Genomic DNA, 6,312 nt, shown 5'->3' on the forward strand with positions numbered 1-6,312 from the left:
TTATGCTGATGGCTTTTGAGAAAAGTTCTGACGGTGGTGAGAGAGCAGCGCGACTGCCTCCGTGGCGCAATCGGCTAGCGCGTTCGTCTGTTAACCGAAAGATTAGAGGTTCAAGCCCTCCCGGGGGCGGTGTGTCGCTTTATTTTCTTTCCGCTGATAGCTTTGGAGAAAAAGAGGTTCGAGCCCTCCTGGGGGCGGTGTGTCGCTTTTTTTTCTTTACGCTGATAGCTTTTGAGAAAAGTTCTGACGGTGGTGAGAGAGCAGCACGACTGCCTCCGTGGCACAATCGGCTAGCACGTTCAGCTGTTAACCGAAAGTTTGGTGGTTCGAGCCCTCCTGGGGGCGGTGTGTCGCTTTTTTTCTTTACGCTGATAGCTTTTGAGAAAAGTTCTGACGGTGGTGAGAGAGCAGCACGACTGCCTCCGTGGCGCAATCGGCTAGCGCGTTCGGCCCTTAACCGAAGGTTTAGAGGCTCGAGCCCTCCCGCTGGCGGTGTGTCGCTTTTTTCTCTTTGCGCTGATAGCTTTGGAGAAAAAAAGGTTCGAGCCCTCCTGGGGGCGGTGTGTCGCTTTTTTTTCTTTGCGCTGATAGCTTGTGAGAAAAGTTCTGACGGTGGTAAGAGAGCAGCACGACTGCCTCCGTGGCGCAATCGGCTAGCGCGTTCGGCTGTTACCTGAAAGGTTGAAGGTTCGAGCCCTCCCGAGGGCGGTGTGTCTCTTTTTTTCTTTACGCTGTTAGTTTTTGAGAAAAGGCCTGACGGTGGCGAGAGAGCAGCACGACTGACTCCGTGGCGCAATCGGCTAGCGCGTTCGGCTGTTAACCGAAAGTTTAGAGGTTCGAGCCCTGCCGGGGGCGGTGTGTCGCTTTTTTCTCTTTGCGCTGATAGCTTTGGAGAAAAAGAGGTTCGAGCCCTCCAGGAGGCAGTGTGTCGCTTTTTTTATCTTTCCGCTGATAGCTTTTGAGAAAAGTTTTGACGGTGGTGAGAGAGCAGCATGACTGCCTCCGTGGCGCAATCGGCTAGCGCGTTCAGCTGTTAACCGAAAGGTTGGAGGTTCGAGCCCTCCCGGGGGCGGTGTGTCGCTTTTTTTCTTTACGCTGATAGCTTTTGAGAAAAAGAGGTTCGAGCCCTCCTGGGGGCGGTGTGTCGCTTTTTTTTTCTTTACGCTGATAGCTTTTGAGAAAAGTTCTGACGGTGGTGAGAGGGCAGAAGACTGCCTCCGTGGCGCTATCGGCTAGCGCGGTCGGCTGTTAACCGAAAGGTCGGAGGTTCGAGCCCTCCCGGGGGCGGTGTGTCGCTTTTTTTCTTTTCGCTGATAGCTTTTGAGAAAAGTTCTGACGGTGGTGAAAGAGCAGCACGACTGCCTCCGTGGCGGAATCGGCTAGCGCGTTCGGCTGTTAACCAAAGTTTAGAGGTTCGAGCCCTCCTGGGGGCGGTGTGTCGCTTTTTTTTCTTTGCGCTGATAGCTTTTGAGAAAAGTTCTGACGGTGGTGAGAGAGCAGCGCGACTGCCTCCGTGGCGCAATCGGCTAGCGCGTTCGGCTGTTAACCGAAAGGTTGGAGGTTCGAGCCCTCCCGAGGGCGGTGTGTCTCTTTTTTTTCTTTACGCTGATAGCTTTTGGGAAAACTTCTGACGGTGGTGAGAGAGCAGCACGACTACCTCCGTGGCGCCATCGGCTAGCGCATTCGGCTGTTAACCGAAAGGTTGGAGGTTCGAGCCCTCCCGGGGGCGGTGTGTCGCTTTTTTTCTTTACGCTGATAGCTTTTGAGAAAAGTTCTGACGGTGGTGAAAGAGCAGCACGACTGCCTCCGTGGCGCATTCGGCTAGCGCGTTCGGCTGTTAACCGAAAGTTTAGAGGTTCGAGCCCTCCCGGGGCGGTGTGTCGCTGTTTTTTCTTTCCGCTGATAGCTTTTGAGAAAAAGAGGTTCGAGCCCTCCTGGGGGCGGTGTGTCGCTTTTTTTTCTTTCCGCTGATAGCTTTTGAGAAAAAGAGGTTCGAGCCCTCCTGGGGGCGGTGTGTCGCTTTTTTTTCTTTGCGCTGATAGCTTTTGAGAAAAGTTCTGACGGTGGTGAGAGAGCAGCACGGCTGCCTCCGTGGCGAAATAAGCTAGCGCGTTCAGCTGTTAACCGAAAGCTTGGAGGTTCGAGCCCTCCCGAGGGCGGTGTGTCTCTTTTTTTCTTTACGCTGATGGCTTTTGAGAAAAGTTCTGACGGTGGTGAGAGAGCAGCACGACTGCCTCCGTGGCGCCATCGGCTAGCGCGTTCGCTTAGTAACCGAAAGGTTGGAGGTTCAAGCCCTCCCGGGGGCGGTGTGTCGCTTTTTTCTCTTTGCGCTGATAGCTTTGGAGAAAAAGAGGTTCGAGCCCTCCAGGGGGCGGTGTGTCGCTTTTCTTTCTTTCCGCTGATAGCTTTTGAGAAAAGTTTTGACGGTGGTGAGATATCAGCACGACTGCCTCCGTGGCGCAATCGGCTAGCGCGTCCGGCTCTTAACCGAAAGGTTGGAGGTTCGAGCCCTCCCGGGGGCGGTGTCTGTTGCTTTTTTCTCTTTGCGCTGATGGCTTTGGAGGAATGTTCTGACGATCGTGAGAGTGCAGCACGACTGCCTCCGCGGCGCAATCGGCTAACGAGTTCGGCTCTTAACCGAAAGGTTGGAGGTTCGAGCACTCCCGGGGGCGGTGTGTCGCATTTTTTCTTTGCGCTGATAGCTTTGGAGGAATGTTCTGACGGTCGTGAGAGTGCAGCACGACTGCCTCCGCGGCGCACTCGGTAACGAGTTCGGCTCTTAACCAAAAGGTTGGAAGTTCGAGCCCTCCCGAAGGCGGTGTGTCGCATTTTTATCTTTGCACTGATGACTTTGGAGGAATGTTCTGACGGTCGTGAGAGTGCAGCACGACTGCCTCCGCAGCACAATCAGCTAACGAGTTCGGCTCTCAACCAAAAGGTTGTAAGTTCGAGCCCTCCCGAGGGCGGTGTGACGCATTTTTATCTTTGCGCTCATAGCTTTGGAGGAATGTGCGGATGGTCGGGAGAGTGCAGCACGACTGCCTCCGCGGCGCAATCGGTAACGAGTTCGGCTCTAAACCGAAAGGTTGGACGTTCGAGGCCTCCCTGGGGGCGGTGTGTCGCATTTTTATCTTTGCGCTCATAGCTTTGGAGGAATGTTTTGACGGTAGTGAGAGTGCAGCGTGGCTGCCTCCGCGGCGCAATCGGTAACGAGTTCGGGTCTTAACCGAAAGGTTGGAAGTTCGAGCCCTCCCGAGGGCGGTGTGTCGCATTTTTATCTTTGCGCTGATAGCTTTGGAGGAATGTTCTGATGGTTGTGAGAGTGCAGCACGACTGCCTGCGCGGCGCAATCGGTAACGAGTTCGGCTCTTAACCGAAAGGTTGGAAGTTCGAGCCTTCCCGAGGATGGTGTGTCGCATTTTTATCTTTGCGCTCATAGCTTTGGAGGAATGTTTTGACGGACGTGAGAGTGCAGCGCGGCTGCCTGCGCGGCGCAATCGGTAACGAGTTCGGCTCTTAACCGAAAGGTTGGAAGTTCGAGCCTTCCCGAGGGTGGTGTGTCGCATTTTTATCTTTGCGCTCATAGCTTTGGAGGAATGTTTTGACGGACGTGAGAGTGCAGCACGACTGCCTGCGCGGCGCAATCGGTAACGAGTTCGGCTCTTAACCGAAAGGTTGGAGGTTCGAGGCCTCCCGGGGGCGGTGTGTCGCATTTTTATCTTTGCGTTCATAGCTTTGGAGGAATGTTTTGACGGACGTGAGAGTGCAGCGCGGCTGCCTCCGCGGCGCAATCGGTAACGAGTTAGGCTCTTAACCGAAAGGTTGGAGGTTCGAGGCCTCCCGGGGGCGGTGTGTCGCATTTTTATCTTTGCGTTCATAGCTTTGGAGGTATGTTTTGACGGTCGTGAGAGTGCAGCGCGGCTGCCTCCGCGGCGCAATCGGTAACGAGTTCGGCTCTTAACCGAAAGGTTGGAGGTTCGAGCCCTCCCGGGGGCGGTGCGTCGCATTTTTTTCTTTGCACTGATAGCTTTGGAGGAATGTTCTGACGGTCGTGAGAGAGCAGCACGACTGCCTCCGTGGCGCAATCGGCTAGCGCGTTTCGGCTGTTAACCGAAAGTTTAGAGATTCGAGCCCTCCTGGGGGCGGTGTGTCGCTTTTTTTCTTTGCGCTGATAGCTTTTGAGAAAAGTTCTGACGGTGGTGAGAGAGCAGCACGACTGCCTCCGTGGCGCAATCGGCTAGCGCGTTCGGCTGTTAACCGAAAGGTTGGAGGTTCGAGCCCTCCCGAGGGCGGTGTGTCTCTTTTTTTCTTTACGCTGATAGCTTTTCGGAAAACTTCTGACGGTGGTGAGAGAGCAGCACGACTGCCTCCGTGGCGCCATCGGCTAGCGCATTCGGCTGTTAACCGAAAGGTTGGAGGTTCGAGCCCTCCCGGGGGCGGTGTGTCGCTTTTTTTCTTTACGCTGATAGCTTTTGAGAAAAGTTCTGACGGTGGTGAAAGAGCAGCACGACTGCCTCCGTGGCGCATTCGGCTAGCGCGTTCAACTGTTAACCGAAAGTTTAGAGGTTCGAGCCCTCCCGGGGCGGTGTGTCGCTTTTTTCTCTTTGCGCTGATAGCTTTGGAGAAAAAGAGGTTCGAGCCCTCCTGGGGGCGGTGTGTCGCTTTTTTTTCTTTCCGCTGATAGCTTTTGAGAAAAGTTTTGACGGTGGTGAGAGAGCAGCACGACTGCCTCCGTGGGGCAATCGGCTAGCGCGTTCGGCTGTTAACCGAAAGGTTGGAGGTTCGAGCCCTCCCGGGGGCGGTGTGTCGCTTTTTGTCTTTACGCTGATAGCTTTTGAGAAAAAGAGGTTCGAGCCCTCCGGGGGGCGGTGTGTCGCTTTTTTTTCTTTGCGCTGATAGCTTTTGATAAAAGTTCTGACGGTGGTGAGAGAGCAGCACGACTGGCTCCGTGGCGCAATCGGTTAGCGCGTTCGGCTGTTAACCGAAAGATTAGAGGTTCAAGCCCTCCCGGGGGCGGTGTGTCGCTTTATTTTCTTTCCGCTGATAGCTTTGGAGAAAAAGAGGTTCGAGCCCTCCTGGGGGCGGTGTGTCGCTTTTTTTCTTTACGCTGATAGCTTTTGAGAAAAGTTCTGACGGTGGTGAGAGAGCAGCACGACTGCCTCCGTGGCGCTATCGGCTAGCGCGTTCGGCTGTTAACCGAAAGGTTGAAGGTTCGAGCCCTCCCGGGGGCGATGTGTTGCTTTTTTTCTTTACGCTGATAGCTTTTGAGAAAAGTTCTGACGGTGGTGAGAGAGCAGCACGATGGCCTCCGTGGCGCAATTGGCTAGCGCGTTCGGCTGTTAACCGAAAGCTTAGAGGTTCGAGCCCTCCCGAGGGTGGTGTGTCGCTTTTTTCTCTTTGCGCTGATAGCTTTGGAGAAAAAGAGGTTCGAGCCCTCCTGGGGGCGGTGTGTCGCTTTTTTTTTCTTTGCGCTGATAGCTTTTGAGAAAAGTTCTGACGGTGGTGAGAGAGCAGCACGGCTGCCTCCGTGGCGCAAAAAGCTAGCGCGTTCGGCTGTTAACCGAAAGCTTGGAGGTTCGAGCCCTCCCGAGGGCGGTGTGTCTCTTTTTTTCTTTACGCTGATGGCTTTTGAGAAAAGTTCTGACGGTGGTGAGAGAGCAGCACGACTGCCTCCGTGGCGCCATCGGCTAGCGCGTTCGCTTGTTAACCGAAAGGTTGGAGGTTCAAGCCCTCCCGTGGGCGGTGTGTCGCTTTTTTCTCTTTGCGCTGATAGCTTTGGAGAAAAAGAGGTTCGAGCCCTCCAGGGGGCGGTGTGTCGCTTTTTTTTCTTTCCGCTGATAGCTTTTGAGAAAAGTTTTGACGGTGGTGAGATATCAGCACGACTGCCTCCGTGGCGCAATCGGCTAGCGCGTCCGACTGTTAACCGAAAGGTTGGAGGTTCGAGCGCTCCAGGGGGCGGTGTGTCGCTTTTTTTCTTTCCGCTGATAGCTTTTGAGAAAAGTTTTCACGGTGGTGAGAGATCAGCACGACTGCCTCCTTGGCGCAATCGGCTAGCGCGTCCGGCTGTTAACCGAAAGGTTGGAGGTTCGAGCCCTCCAGGGGGCGGTGTGTCGCTTTTCTTTCTTTCTGCTGATAGCTTTTGAGAAAAGTTCTGACGGTGGTGAGAGAGCAGCACGACTGCCGCCGTGGCGCAATCGGCTATCGCGTCCGGCTGGTAATCGAAAGGTTGGAGGTTCGAGACCTCCGGGGGTGGTGTGTCGCTTTTTTTTCTTTGCGCTGATAGCTTTGGAGAAAAAGAGGTTCGAGCCCTCC

At 54.6% G+C, this 6,312-nt stretch overlaps 14 non-coding genes across 14 annotated transcripts; all 14 read left to right on the top strand.

Moving 5' to 3' along the window:
* Positions 1-55: 55 nt before the first annotated feature.
* Positions 56-129, top strand: TRNAN-GUU (transfer RNA asparagine (anticodon GUU)). The gene has a single exon. It is a non-coding gene; the product is annotated as a tRNA-Asn (tRNA).
* Positions 130-634: 505 nt separating this feature from the next.
* Positions 635-708, top strand: TRNAN-GUU (transfer RNA asparagine (anticodon GUU)). The gene has a single exon. It is a non-coding gene; the product is annotated as a tRNA-Asn (tRNA).
* A 290-nt stretch (positions 709-998) lies between these two features.
* On the top strand, positions 999-1,072 carry TRNAN-GUU (transfer RNA asparagine (anticodon GUU)). The gene has a single exon. It is a non-coding gene; the product is annotated as a tRNA-Asn (tRNA).
* Positions 1,073-1,213: 141 nt separating this feature from the next.
* On the top strand, positions 1,214-1,287 carry TRNAN-GUU (transfer RNA asparagine (anticodon GUU)). The gene has a single exon. It is a non-coding gene; the product is annotated as a tRNA-Asn (tRNA).
* Positions 1,288-1,507: 220 nt separating this feature from the next.
* TRNAN-GUU (transfer RNA asparagine (anticodon GUU)) lies at positions 1,508-1,581 on the top strand. Its single transcript has one exon. It is a non-coding gene; the product is annotated as a tRNA-Asn (tRNA).
* A 74-nt stretch (positions 1,582-1,655) lies between these two features.
* TRNAN-GUU (transfer RNA asparagine (anticodon GUU)) lies at positions 1,656-1,729 on the top strand. Its single transcript has one exon. It is a non-coding gene; the product is annotated as a tRNA-Asn (tRNA).
* A 719-nt stretch (positions 1,730-2,448) lies between these two features.
* TRNAK-CUU (transfer RNA lysine (anticodon CUU)) lies at positions 2,449-2,522 on the top strand. The gene has a single exon. It is a non-coding gene; the product is annotated as a tRNA-Lys (tRNA).
* A 1,401-nt stretch (positions 2,523-3,923) lies between these two features.
* On the top strand, positions 3,924-3,996 carry TRNAK-CUU (transfer RNA lysine (anticodon CUU)). Its single transcript has one exon. It is a non-coding gene; the product is annotated as a tRNA-Lys (tRNA).
* Positions 3,997-4,218: 222 nt separating this feature from the next.
* On the top strand, positions 4,219-4,292 carry TRNAN-GUU (transfer RNA asparagine (anticodon GUU)). The gene has a single exon. It is a non-coding gene; the product is annotated as a tRNA-Asn (tRNA).
* A 73-nt stretch (positions 4,293-4,365) lies between these two features.
* Positions 4,366-4,439, top strand: TRNAN-GUU (transfer RNA asparagine (anticodon GUU)). Its single transcript has one exon. It is a non-coding gene; the product is annotated as a tRNA-Asn (tRNA).
* Positions 4,440-4,727: 288 nt separating this feature from the next.
* TRNAN-GUU (transfer RNA asparagine (anticodon GUU)) lies at positions 4,728-4,801 on the top strand. The gene has a single exon. It is a non-coding gene; the product is annotated as a tRNA-Asn (tRNA).
* Positions 4,802-4,942: 141 nt separating this feature from the next.
* On the top strand, positions 4,943-5,016 carry TRNAN-GUU (transfer RNA asparagine (anticodon GUU)). The gene has a single exon. It is a non-coding gene; the product is annotated as a tRNA-Asn (tRNA).
* Positions 5,017-5,157: 141 nt separating this feature from the next.
* TRNAN-GUU (transfer RNA asparagine (anticodon GUU)) lies at positions 5,158-5,231 on the top strand. Its single transcript has one exon. It is a non-coding gene; the product is annotated as a tRNA-Asn (tRNA).
* Positions 5,232-6,031: 800 nt separating this feature from the next.
* Positions 6,032-6,105, top strand: TRNAN-GUU (transfer RNA asparagine (anticodon GUU)). The gene has a single exon. It is a non-coding gene; the product is annotated as a tRNA-Asn (tRNA).
* The last annotated feature ends 207 nt before the right edge of the window (positions 6,106-6,312 follow it).

This window comes from Rhipicephalus microplus, unplaced genomic scaffold (assembly GCF_043290135.1).
Source record: "Rhipicephalus microplus isolate Deutch F79 unplaced genomic scaffold, USDA_Rmic scaffold_514, whole genome shotgun sequence".
In the NCBI taxonomy this organism is placed as follows: Eukaryota; Metazoa; Arthropoda; class Arachnida; order Ixodida; family Ixodidae; genus Rhipicephalus; species Rhipicephalus microplus.